The sequence below is a fragment of the Chionomys nivalis genome, chromosome 8, assembly GCF_950005125.1.
Source record: "Chionomys nivalis chromosome 8, mChiNiv1.1, whole genome shotgun sequence".
In the NCBI taxonomy this organism is placed as follows: domain Eukaryota; kingdom Metazoa; phylum Chordata; class Mammalia; order Rodentia; family Cricetidae; genus Chionomys; species Chionomys nivalis.
In genome coordinates this window covers 21,464,032-21,477,460 of record NC_080093.1, presented here as the reverse complement: position 1 = coordinate 21,477,460, position 13,429 = coordinate 21,464,032, and the positions used below count along the sequence as shown (strand labels likewise).

The 13,429-nt window shown below is 46.7% G+C and overlaps 1 protein-coding gene across 3 annotated transcripts in view; it reads left to right on the top strand.

The window, feature by feature from the left end:
- Positions 1 to 897: 897 nt before the first annotated feature.
- Plce1 (phospholipase C epsilon 1) overlaps positions 898 to 13,429 on the top strand; it is a 269,128-nt gene continuing 256,596 nt past the window's right edge. For 2 of the 3 annotated variants that reach the window (XM_057778051.1, XM_057778050.1), the window contains exon 1: positions 1,947 to 2,230. The gene's annotated coding sequence lies outside the window, so the exon portion shown is untranslated. Of the gene's footprint in view, positions 960 to 1,946; positions 2,231 to 13,429 lie in introns of those variants that run through there. The other variant, XM_057778052.1, reaches the window with a different exon arrangement.

The window sequence follows — 13,429 nt, the reverse complement described above, 5'->3', positions numbered from 1 at the left end:
TTGACTGAACTGAGAGCGGGGTGTAAAAAAGGCACCTTGTATGCAACTGTTGGCAAGGTTGCGGAGTGAATTAAAATCTCCAGAAAGTCTGGGCAGTGCTGTTCAGAGGGAGCAATGAACCCTCTGGAAGTACTGTTAGCTCAGACATTCCAATGCGGTGAGGCAGCCTCAGGGACCAGGCTCCCTCCAGTGGCATTTACAGAGGGGGTGAGTGGAGAACATTGATCTGGATACTCTCTTTGCAAAGATTTGGGAAAGGCACCCCTTTGTAGGGGTGGAGCCTGTGGGTCATGACACTTGGGTGGCCAACTCTCTGCCTATGGGACCTACATTTGTCTTGGTTCTCGACAGTGCGGTGGTGGCGATGCTGACTGCCTGCAAGCCCACCCCTTTGCAGCAATCAAACTCCTACAACAAATTTCAAATTAAGAACAACCAACCGGAAGACTGGGCATGGACCAGGTGATGATGATATCTGGATGACTAGATTTATGAAATGGACTCTAAAAACCACAGGGTAGTTCTGTCTCTTAAATAAAAGTCCACGCTGCTTACCTTTTAGTGAAGGTATCTCTTGCTTCTCTCTCCACCTACCTGTCCAAGTCTGGGATTGGGGTAAAGGATTGTTTATTTCTCATTGGTCTAAAACTAAAATCTCAAGTGCTTATGAACAAAGAATTTCCCCCAAAGTCTTCTGCTCAGGCTCTCTGGACCAGCTCTAGTGGGAGGCGGCAACATTAGTTTTCATTAAAATCCTAGTGGTAGGAAAACAGCAAAACAGTGTAGGGCTAGGCCTGGCAGGGTTTTCTTACGGGCAGAATTCTTTGGCTGTCTCGTGCATTCTTGTTCCAGCCTCTCCTGGGCTCTAGAGGCTCCAAGGAGGGGAGATCTTTTTCGAGAAGGACCTAAGCTGAACAGGAGCAGAACCTGAGGGAGGCAGCCATGATCCAGATACATAGGTCTGTTCCAGGTAGAGCTGAGGGAGTCTGGGGGCTGGACACACCCTGTTGTATTGGCCTCCCCCCATAATGGGGAGCGAGTATGGAGGGGGATATTGAGATATCGGAGGTTTGGCTATGGCTGTGGTGTGAAGGGTTGGTTTGGTCCAAGGGAAAGACAATTGTGAGACGTGGGCCGAAGGGGTCAGCTCTGATTGAATGTGTGAAGAGGTATCAGGTCAAAGGTCTCTGTGAAATAGGTAACAAAGGAGAAGGCACAGGTTTAGGCAAATGGGAGGAGTTTTAGGTTTTCTCCAGGTCTCTGGCTCTCCCAACTGTAGACGGGGCATAAAACTTTTGCCAGTAGCAGAGAACGCTTGATGCAGAGCCGGAAGTTTCTGGTAGGTGTGAAAAATCTCCAGATTTGCTTCGAAACACCAAGGAGATTTGAGTGTTTTTTAGAGGTCACAGGAATGGGTGGCCACACGCAGTGAAGGGTTGTCGCGAGCCCAGCTGTAGTGTTCTACAAGTACTCGTGAAATGAATGGGTGAAGGATAGTGCTGAGTCTCACTGCTGACACCTATTAGAGTAACTTTGGTCAAGTCACTTAGTAGCACCGGGTCTGTCACCCAAAGAAGGTCTGCAGGAGGGGAGGCAGTGCCAGTGCGAGAGGACCTCAGCCCCTGAAGGTGTGCAAAGTTCCCTCTCTCCCAGGAGCAGGGTGACCCGGCATAGCTGTAGCCGGCTCCTCCCTGGGCCTGAGCCAGAGAGTGGCTCCTGGGCGCCTTAGCCAGGGGCCCAGGCGAGGGTCGCCTGGACTGCCAGGGCGGGATAGCAGGGTAGTGGGGGCGGGCCCCGTCCGGCAGAGTCGGGGGCGGGCCAGGCACTAGCCGCTCCCCTGGTCGCCCAGCGGCCCACGGCGGCGCTCGCGGCCTCTCACCCCGCGGGCGAGTTCTGGGAAAGCCCGGCCCAGGGCGGGGGTCCGCGCCGCCCCGCTCGGCTCGGCTCCCGGCAGCTCGCACTGCTGAGGCGAGGGACGCGCGGGCTGCGCCCGAGTGCGGGCGGGCGGGGACGGGCGGTGCGGGCAGCGGGCTCGAGCAGTGAACAGCAGCCGCGCGCCCCGCTGGGCTCCCGGGCACTGGCCCCGCTCCTGAGCGCTCCTGGGCACCGGCTGTGCGGCTGACACTCGGAAGCCAGGACTCCCCACGCCTCCTGCGACGCGCGCCCGCGGGCGAGGTCCCCGAGGGACAGGCTACTCGGGGACCGCCGCACGACTGGCTGGAGATCTAAGGTGAGCCTGCGGCTCTGCCGCTGGGTCCCCAAGGACCGCGGACCCGGAGTGCTCCGGCCTGGGTGCTCTCGGGGCTGGAGTCGCGCCCAGCAGCAGCCTGACTTCTTGTACCTGGTGGCCCAGCGGCTCCCGCCTCCCAGGGGACAGCCCATCCCTCGGGGAATGTGAGGCTGGAGGTCACCCGGTGACCCCTCTTTGGCTCACCAGTTTATGCTGTGTGTGTAGTGTGAAAGTGGCCAGCACAAAGAAAAGTAGGAGTTCTTTTCGCGACGGGACTCGGCAACGTATTTCAAGAAAAGTTCTCAGACATTGTTTCCGGAGAGATTTATCTGCAGAGTCCTAGGAAATACAGTGCAGGACCCGTCTCACTGTAACCGGTGACTTCTAGAGTGGTTATCTATGCCTTTTCTTCAAAGTCCCCCTAAATAACCAAGATACACGCAGTTCTTTGACGAGGGTATGTGCTAAGTGCATAGTGTAAATACGCTCGCTTCCCGCTTAAGCCAAGCCACACTTGGTTCGATTGACTGAATCAATTAGTATAAGAAATTTTCATCATTAAATTATTTCAGTGTTATTAAAAAAAACTCTCTGAGTGGATAGCTAGAGTTGACTTTGCTAAAAACTTTTTTTTCGTACATAGCTCAGAATTCCATCAGTATTGGTGGGTTTCCTTGACTTTCTTGAAGGAGCCCCCTATGGGGGCAGGGTGAAGCCGAGGCTGCAGAATAGTTAAGACCAGGGACATGGGAATCTCGGAGGAATAGTTGATCGCCAGTCTGGGGAGTGGTTGCAGGTGGTTCCATACACAGATGCCAGTCTGGGTTCCTAGCTGTCAGTGCAGGAAGAGGCGGCTATCCCTCAGTTACTAAACACAGCCCTGGCTTTTCTGACGAATGCCTGGCAATAGTTTCTAGAGCCGCAGTTCTCAACCTGTGGGTTGCAGCCCCTTTGGGGCCCACCGACCCCTTCGCAGGGCTTGCCTAAGACCATCGGAAAACACAGATATTTACATTACGATTCGTAACAGTAGCAAAATTACACTTTTGAAGTAGCAATGAAAATAACTTTATTCTTGGGGGTCACTACGACATGAGGAACTGTATTTATTAAAGGGTCACAACGTTAGGAAGGTTGAACACCGCTGTTGCAGATATGCATTCTTCTTCACTGACTTCCCCCAGTCTCCCCATCCGTGGCTATCCTAAAGGGTAAACAGCCTTCACTCTCAAGTTTGTTGCCCCAACTTGAAACAGCCAGCATCCTCCTCTTTGGTCCGGGTAGACCAGTGAGATTTATGCAGATGTCTCTTTTTTTTTTTTTTTTTGCCCCACCCAAGGTATCTGCTCTCTGACTTTGCTGGACTGATGTTTACACTTGGAAGGCTCTCTAGAAATAATTATGGGCAGGTATTAAATATTAAGACTCTGTTTTGTACATAATAAAGCTCCATTTCAGAGGAGTTAGTGTAACCAAAGGGATTTGGAGCCGCATTTACTAGCGGCTTATCCTTTGCTTACAGCCCCGAGGGGCAGTTTGCCTTGTGCTCTGGAGTGCCTCCTGGTCATCTCTGGCTGAGACCAGGTGGGAGGTGAGATTATGCTGGAGGAAATTCTTCCCCTGTCCTCCTGGTAAGACAAGCTTCTTGATGCATTCCAGATTTGACCTTTGTCATAAGAAAAAATTCGTACTTAAGCATATGGGGATGAAGCTAGAGTCCAGTGAAGGTTGTTGGTTTTCTTTATCTATGGACAACGGTTCTTAGTTACACGTTTCTTTGGTCTTCCATCTTTTTTTTTTTTTTTTTTTTGGTTTTTCGAGACAGGGTTTCTCTGTGGTTTTGGAGCCTGTCCTGGAACTAGCTCTGTAGACCAGGCTGGTCTCGAACTCACAGAGATCCACCTGCCTCTGCCTCCCAAGTGCTGGGATTAAAGGCGTGCGCCACCACCGCCCGGCTGGTCATCCATCTTATACTTGATGGCTAGCGTTTGTTTGGTGTGTGTAGTTTGCTATAGATTCCTAAACGAGTAAAGGAAATTTGAAAATTTGAGGATTTTTGTAAGTAGAGGGGACACTTTCAAGACTCATGGCTGTCCTGCGGGTTTGTGTTTGTTGGCAGTCCCTGCTTTCCACATGCAGCCTGCAGAGGACAGCTGATACAGTCCTGGCTCCTACCCTGTTCCTTAGGGACCACTTGACAAGTGATGGGAGGCATGGATAGGACTTAGAGAAGCATGTAGCCTGGTGAACCTTGGGTGGGGAAGACAAGAGCTGTGGATTGATGGGATGGGGAATGGAAAAAGAGGAAGGATGTATCAAAGGGCACCAGCTGTGAGGCCTGGCAAGGAAGTTAAGAGTCTCCCTCTTCCCCTTTGCTTCCTGGATGCAGAATTCAGGCTTATTAATTTAATGTTAATTCAGTTGAGTGATGGCTTAAGTAGGTTCCCTCGGGCCAGATTGGGAGCATAGCTCTCTCTGGCTGTATTGTCAATATGGTAGCCACTAGCCACATATGGTTAAGTTTAAATGAGTTAAAAATAAATGAAATTAACCGCATCTAAGTGCTTGGATGCTTCACGTAGCTATATACACAGCACAAATACAGGGCACTGCCATCATCACAGAAAGGCCCGCCCTAGAGAATTGTTTCCACAGAGTTAGTTTCCAAAGGGAACAGATTTGCAAATGAAATCTTTAAAGCTTCCTGTTTATAACTCTCCCTGTCTATATTGATGAAAATAACACCAGACAGCAGGTCACATATATCATCTGTTAATGTATTTCATTCTTATGGCATTGGGCAGAAGTGCTAGAGACCTGACCCCTTACCTGCAGCCTTCTGTGGATTTATATTTTGGCAACAAAACTTGGTCCAGCCTGGTGTGGTTTTGCAATAGACTCCTTTTCTTAGCTGGCAACAACTGTTTATACATCTTCAGAAATAATAGACAGACATGGTATGTGATATTGGGCATATATGCCCTTTATGTGGACACAATCAAAATGACTTCTATATTTCATGGCTGGTTTCTCAGTTTCTGCTGAGGAATGTATAATTCTATTGTTAAATCCACATTGAAGATGACAAAGCAGAGGTAACGGAAGATTAATGTGCATTAAGTCACAGCGAAGACTAATCTAAGCAGACTGGCTCTGGAATCTATTCTCTTGAGCACTGTGCTGTCCTGCATCTGACTTTGAGCTTATGATTCACACAAGTGACTAGGTGAAACTTGATAACTTTAATTCAGCTCATTGGAAAGTTTCAGATGAGACTAGAGCTAAATCGTTTAGTGGTTGAGGATTGAAAGCTTTGACTACCCAAGCCACCTCATCAGGCATGCCCAGCAATTGTGTAGCTTGCCCCGTTACACTTGGACTTTTGGCCATTGGCTGTGTGAGAACTGGAAAGAAAAGAGGCCATTTTTTGATACTTAGAGATAGTAGAGACACAACTATAGCTCACACACGTTGAAACCATGAAACATGAGGGTTTGTATTCCTAAGTGCTGTGGTGGAGGCAAGGACTTGTTCCCAAGCTCAGTAACAGAGCTATTTTGCTGGGCCACCAGGGTTCCCAGGCTTTTCCGCCTGTTTCATAGGGTCTAGGTTCACCTGACTCAGTAAGAGCTCTCTCCAGGAATTCACATGAATTCTTTCTTCAAGTCAGATGCAGCATCAGGGTTGTTCGAGCTAGAGACAGGAATGACCTTCTTACATCTCCTTCCCCCCAGGAAACCTCAGGTGGCTTCTTCTTGGCTTTTTGGAAACCCCAAAGTGTCTCTTTTGTAAATGGGTACATGTCCTGAGAGCTCTGCCATCTATGTGTTCCTTTAACCAAGGACTCTGCGGGACCCTTTCTTTAGTGAGGGGACATGAGTGCCTCTTGTCTTGAAGTCTCCTGATGGTTTTGTCTTCTCCCACCAGGCAGTGTGAATTAAAGATAGGTTCAGACACCCTTCTTGTCAAAGTATCTAGACCCAAGCTTGCCTGAGTATACTTAAGTCTTGCCCCAGACAGTTCTTAAAAAAACAATTGTTTTTTAAGGTAATTAAAAATGATTTGCCCAAAGCAAATTGCATAGGCTCTTATATAGCATATACTAACTATTCAATAAGTTAGCTACTCGCACTATTGTATCTTCGCTGTGAGAGGATATAGTTTGGGGTTTGGGAGGTCCATGTGGGAGGTCAAGGATACTCAAGGGTGAGTCCCTGGCATCTGTGGATACACCGCTTATATGACTGAATGGAGTCTGCAGATGTGTTTAAAGTAAGGCATTTTCTTGGATCTCTGTGTAGGTTCAATCTCATCACACAGCTCCTATAAGAAGGAGACGGAAGGCCAGAGTTTGTAGAGAGAGGTAAGTCATATGGCGTAAAGAGAGGAAAAGGATGCAGGCAGATAGCTGGTAAAACACCAGCCTAGCATATATGAGGCTCTGGGTTTGATCCCCAGCCTGAAGGGTGGAAAAAAGGCAAGAAACTGAATTCTTTCCTAGAGCCTGTGGAAGGAAACAGGCTTTCAACCCATCGGAGCCTTCTGACCTCCAGGGCTGTACGGCAACAGATTTGTGTTATTTATTTCAGTCAGGGTGTAGTCATTTGACACAGCAGCTTAGGAGTCAGGACACAGCATGGAGGAGACCTTGGAGAGTGGTTCAGGGTGAAGCTAAAGCTACCCCAATGTGAGAGCAATGAGCCGGCCTTTGCTGAGAGCTTTGCCCGAGGCGCTGCCTCTGAGTGCTTTGTGAGCATTAAAAGGCTTAACCTGCAGTCCTAGGAAGTTATCATCTGCCTGCTGCTGGAGCAGACAGAAGTCTGAGTCTTCCCCAGGGTCCCACTAGTGCAGGTACAGCCGTGTTGTGGGTCCAAGTCTCTCGGTGCTCTTCATTGGGAACCCCACCATACCCAAAGCAGGTACCTGAAGCTTTCACCTTTGAATGGCTGTAGGTAAGGGAAAGGCAATGTTTGATTTGGTGAGAAGGGCAGTGTAGCTGGTTTTGTTTTCCCTTCAAATGCTGATGATTGAAGTCCTGTTGAGTTCCTGTCGTTCTTATGTCACAGTTCTCCGACAGCTGCAGCCTGAGGAACATGCTGGGCAGGCAGAGCCGCATGCACCCCTGCTCCCACCTCCGTTCCCGCTGGACCTCCCTCCTCACCACAGGCTGCTGGCCCTGGCGCCCCGCTGGCTCTGTCCCACCTCTGCCTGTTTATCGGATTTGCCTATTCCTGACTCTCCCTTCAGCCCCAAATTCCACCTCTCCTGGCCTCTCTGCTCCTCAGACTGGAGCTGTTTAGTGTCAGGACAGGGTCAGGGTCGCTCAGGTCCTCAGTGACCGCAAGTAGGAGTTTCTTGGTCTTTTCTTTTGATTTTGTGATGATTATCGGTGTTCTGCCGGGACTCCTTTTGAGTCTCAAGCATCTAATTCTAGGAGATAACAATTTGGACAAGGTGTTTTTATTATTTTATTTTTAAACACTGTTCCAGGAGGGTTTGGAGCCTCAGTCTGGTGAGTGAGGTGCTGGCCATGGAGACCCCAGCATTTTGTTCTGCTTCTCTTGAGTAGTTCCACTCTTACTTGCTTTATATATTAGCGCCGCCTGAGATTTTGCATGACAGGAAGCATTAATGTGGAGAGGGAATTACATCCTAAGTAAAGATACAATATGTACGATCTTTAATGCACAGATTAGATGCGAAAGAAATGTAACTCTGGATTTTCCCTCTTTCCATTCTATAAGTTTATCTCTGGGGGCAGGCTGTTTGGATTGTTTATATCCTGACTCCACTGTTAATAATTGGCGTGGCTGTCCACCTGCAAGATATGCAGTCGAAGTGTCTGAGTGTGCACAGCGGAGGGTGATGGTGTCACTTATCTATTAGGTTGTGAAACTGAATTGGATAAATCCATGTATTGTCGAGAACACTCCATATAAAAGAAAGATTCAACACATATTAGCCAGTGTGAGTTTTTGTTTGTTTTGTTTTTGTTTTTCAGGACAAGTTCTCTCTATGTAGCTCTGGCTATCCTGGAACTCACTATGTAGACCAGGCTGGCCTCGAACTCACAGAGATCTACTTGCCTCTGTCTTCCAAGTGCTGGGATTAAAGGCGTGCGCCACCACCACCCGGCTACCATGAGCTTTTCTAGACCCAGTGGTATGGCAGGAAAATAGTCTAATTTCTTTTCACTACAGTGACCCAGGGCTGTTTCCTAGGGGCTCAGTAGCTGGCCCTGCCTGAGGTCTCTGAGGTCTCCTGGTCTTCTGCCCAGAAGCAGAGTGGTTACTGCTTGTAGAAGCTACCGGACATTTCTTCTTCTCCTTCCTGCCAGCCAGCCAGAAGGGCCTGGAGTATGCGGTACAAGATGATGCTTGCAGCTCCCCAACCTCAACTTTGCCTCTGCTCCAAATTCAGGATATAATATAAACTCTGACCTCTAGCTGGAAGGTGTAAGGTGTGTCGTCGTCGTCGTTGTCCCCCCGGCCACCTCACCCCACAGGTGACAGTATCCCAGTAACCCTTCATTGAGGGTGTGAGCTCTGGGGTGAGATCAAAGTACCGGGAGAAACAAAACACAGTAGCCCAATCCTGACAGGGCTAATAGTCAGTACTGGCTATTTGGTGTCAGCCAGACTCATTAGCAATCTGCCTAAAACCTGTTCTATCTTTCTGCTTGGTAGTGACGCTGCTGGGGTCAGGTTATAGGGTCTGCACCAGCCACTCACAGCGACTGAGAAAGGTCTCCTTCTATGGGTGTGTCCCCATCCAGAAGTCAGCAGGCATTTATATGTTTTTATTCCTTGACAGCTAGCTACATTGTAGTAATTAAACAGTGGGGCTTCTTTATTCAGAATTAAAGAGGCGGCAGAAGCAAGGAGAGACTCTGTTTCAATGACTTCATTGTAAATTTGAACTATATAATATTACCGAGTATGGAAAATCCAGGGAGTGGAAAGAAAATCATTTGGGGAAAACACATGTGACCCAGTGCATGCTATACACGTCTGGGATTAAAATATCATGTAACGCGGGTATCACTGGAGTTGTTTTAAAGGCTGTCATTTCTAACGAAAGCATCAATTCATCTGTTATCCTCTACAAGAACAGACTCCATTGACAAACATCTTTTCACCAGAAACATTTACTCGGAAGAATTGCAGGGTCCCCACCGGGCGTGTTCCGTCAGTCTCTGGGAGGTGGAGAATCTTCCCAGAAGCAAAAGACTCTTGGTGTGAAACTTTGTCTCCACTTCTTCACTCCCAAAGGCAGAATGAGTTCAGAGGACAGGGCAGAGCCTGAGTTCTTTGTTAGGTGCTCTGGGTCCAGGCTGATTCACTGCTCAGCAGGCTGGTTTGTTCTGGACTCCGCCTGGCTTACTGAGTTTGAGGTTTTCCCTTCAGTTGTGGCTTGGGCATGATTTTAAAATTCACAGTGGTAGAGATTAGTAAAACGAGATGTAGCTGTGAAGTACATATTCTCCATTATGATTTGAATTCGAAGGATGGGGCTATAGCTTAGGGATGGAGTGGGGTTGCCTAGCATGCATGAGGCCCTGGGGTTGATCCCCAGTACCATGGCAGACAGGGGCTGGTATCTGAATCTATGAGAAGAAGATGAGAACTTCTTGAACCTTCATGAAATGCTGCATATATGTGCAAGGAGCCTTTCTGTGGTGCATTTCTGGAGGTTAATGCAGCAGCAGAAGTCTGGCAACCTTGTGTATTCTTCAGGGACACTTCTAGCCTTTTTCTGACTTCCCAGGGCTAGCTGAGGATGGCTGATGGTTCTCCAGTGTGAAGTCGTGGGATGGCTGACAACAGGTGAAGAGTGTCTACATCCCAGACGGGCAAACCCAGATCCAATTAGTCACGGAGGACGAGAGACTGTGCTTATTTCTAGCCACGCTGTGCATTTCTGAAGAACTGCCACCATCCCAGCACATGTCTTAAAGTATGTCGCTTGCCTAAGAGTCAAAACAACCTTTAATACAAACGCCATTTTAACAACTGAAATTCTATGTATTATCTTTGTGTGTGCATGTGTGTGGTGTGTGTGTAGGGGGTGATGCATGTGAGTGTGAAGCTACAAGTTGATACTGGGTCCCCTCCTCAGTGCCTGCCCACTTTATTTTTGTTCCAGGTTTTCTTACTGAACCTGGAGCTCACTGGTGTATGCTAGGCTGGCTGACCAGCCAGCGCCAGGAATCTGTGTGTCTCTCCTTCCACAGCACTGGGATTCCAAGCACATGCCCCTGCCACTGGCTTTTTTATAGGGTTCCAGGGATCCACCTCAGGCCCCTATGCTTGCACAGTGAGTACTTTACTGACGGAGCTGTCTCTCCAGTCCCTATATTTCATCCTTTAATTATTAATACACACTTTGTATATCTGTTTATGATTTACTGGTTTTGACTCTGAACAATGCTGTACAGTAATTCAGAACCGAAGACTGAAAAGGGGAGGCATTCAAGTTTGGCCCTCTTGAGATTTGAAGGTACTGGGCTACTGGAAAATTCAACATTTTGTCCAACACTTCCTACCTGGGGAGATGATGGAGGTGGGTCATCTTTCTATCTGTTGTTTCATTGGTTAAGTAATAAAAAAACTGCCTTGGCCCCTTTAATAGGACAGAACATTAGGTAGGCAAAGTAGACAAAACAAAATGCTGAAAAAAAAAACCAAATGAGGAGTCGCCATGATTCTCCCACTCCAGACAGACACAGGTTAAGATCTTTCCTGGTAAGCCAACTCATGGTATTACATAAAATATTAAAAATAAATTAAATCAATATATAAAAACTAGCCAATAAGAGACTAAAACTAATGGGCCAAACAATAATTAAAAAAATACAGTTTCCATATAATTATTTCGGGACATAAGTAAGCCATGCGGACAGCCGGGTACAGAAAACACAGCCCCGCCACTCTTATTACAACAGAGCTAGAAGGTAGAGCTAGACTTTTGTTTTCTGAATCAGAATTGAGATCAGCCTGTGAATGCATCTGTTGCTGGGTTTCTTGCATTGCATTCTGTCTTAGAGAGAGTCCCAATACCATTAAACAGTTTCAAACCTTGGTGCGGTTCTAGGTTCATATTAACCCCCTTTTACTCATTTTGGGCACAAAATTTAGGCCTCTCACTCTGTTATGTTCCCTACCACTAAACTACGTACGTAGTCCTTTGCTTTATTTTGAGATAGGGCTTTGCTGTACAGTCCTGTTATTCTCCTGCTTCCACCTCCTGAGTAGCTGGGATTACAGGGAGTAGCTGGCGTATAGGTGTGCACCACCATAGCCTCTTCATGTAGTGCCTTGTAGAAGGTTTATACATTCCCCCATTGTTAGGTGTTTTGTAGCTAATCTCTATTCGATTTTTGTGTAACTAACTATTGACCAAGTTTTTAGTTTTCCTTCCTCCTTCCCTCCTTCCCTCTCTCTCTTTTTTTGGGTACTGGGATTAAACCCAGGGCCTGTGTATGTTAGGCAAAAACTCTACCATGGATCACATTTTCCCACCATTTTTATTTTTAATACTTTTTATTTTATGATAGGATCCTCCTAAGTAGCCCAGACTGACCCATACTCTTGGGCTTAAACGATCCTCCTCTCTCAGCCTTGCCAACTCTAAGGTGCACTCCATCATACTTAGCTTCTAATTCTCTCTTTAGCTTACAGAGTCCCAGAGATGAAATTAGTAGTTCAAAGGGTACTTTAACAAAGAGATTCCCAACAGGTGTTGTCAAAAATGCCCCCTAAAACTGTCACAGCCAAGCATGATGATTTCACCCTGTTGGCCTAGGTACTCAAGAGGTCATGGTAGGAAGGTTGCTTAAACCCTGGAGTTTGCAGTCAACCTGGGCAACATAATGAGACCCCATTTAAAAAAAAAAAAGGTTACCAATTTGCAGTTCTGTTAATAATATGTAAGGATGGTCTTTCCAAGTAATGTTTCAATGGCAGATTCAAGTTTTGTGGGATCCTTCTTATTTTTAACCTTAGCCAAAGCTTGGTATTTTATAGCTTGAAAGTGTGTTTCTTGAATAGTAATGAAACACATTTTATCTATTTTATCATCAGTTTGCTTTTTCTTAGTTGCTTAGTGATGCTTTTTGCTCTGTGTCTTTGGTCTTCTCTGTTTTTCTCTCCCCCTCTCTATCTCCCCCAAACCATAACCATATTTTTAGAAGGTATTTCCCTGTGTTTCACAATTTCGAATTAGCATTCTTTTTTTTTTTCTTTTGGTTTTTCGAGACAGGTTTTTTTCTGTGTAGCCTTGGCTGTCCTGGAACTCTCTCTGTAGATCAGGCTGGCCTCGAACTCAAAGCGATCCATCTGCCTCTGCCTCCCGAGTGCTTGGATTAAAGATGTACACCACCATCGCCAAGTATTTTTCTTGATTACTGGATACTACAATTTTAAAAGCTGGATAACCTGGGATATAGAAGTACAATAAAGAAAAAAGTAAAATTAAAAAAAAACCCTACCTATAGTTCTACACTAGCATCAATAATGCTCAGTGCATTGTTTCGTTCAATGCTTCTTTCTCTCCGTTGGGACGTTGCTATGTCAGTGTGCATCTTCACTTTACACTGTTGCTATGGGACAGACAGCACTGTGACTCTATGGGTAAAGGGAAGAATATGGATTTCAAATGCTTATGGTGCTTCATTTTGTTTTTATGATGCTTTAAAATTTTTATTATTGAACTGTGTGTGCATATGTGTGTATGCGTGTGCATATTAAGTGTGTCTGCATGTGTGTGCATGCATGTGTGTGTGAGTGTATGTGTGTTATCAGATGATAACTTTGTGAGTCTGCCCTCTCCCTCCATCTTCACTTGGTTTTGGTATTGAACTCAGGTCACCAGGCTTCTTCTGCAAGGCCTTTTCCTGATGAGCCATTTCAACAGACCATGACGGTTTCTTTTTATATTGCCAGATATCTATTCCTTGATAATTACTTTTCTTATACTCATCTCTCAGATATTAAGTTTTTAATTAAGAATTGCATCATTTTCCCCCTCCCTTTCCTCCACCTGATCCCTCCCATGCACCCCACCATGGCCTCTTTTTCTTTGTTATTACTTCTCTCTCTCTCTCTCTCTCTCTCTCTCTCTCTCTCTCTCTCTCTCTCTCTCTCTCTCTGTCTCTTTCTCTCTCTCTCACACACACACCTTAATACATGAATACAGCCT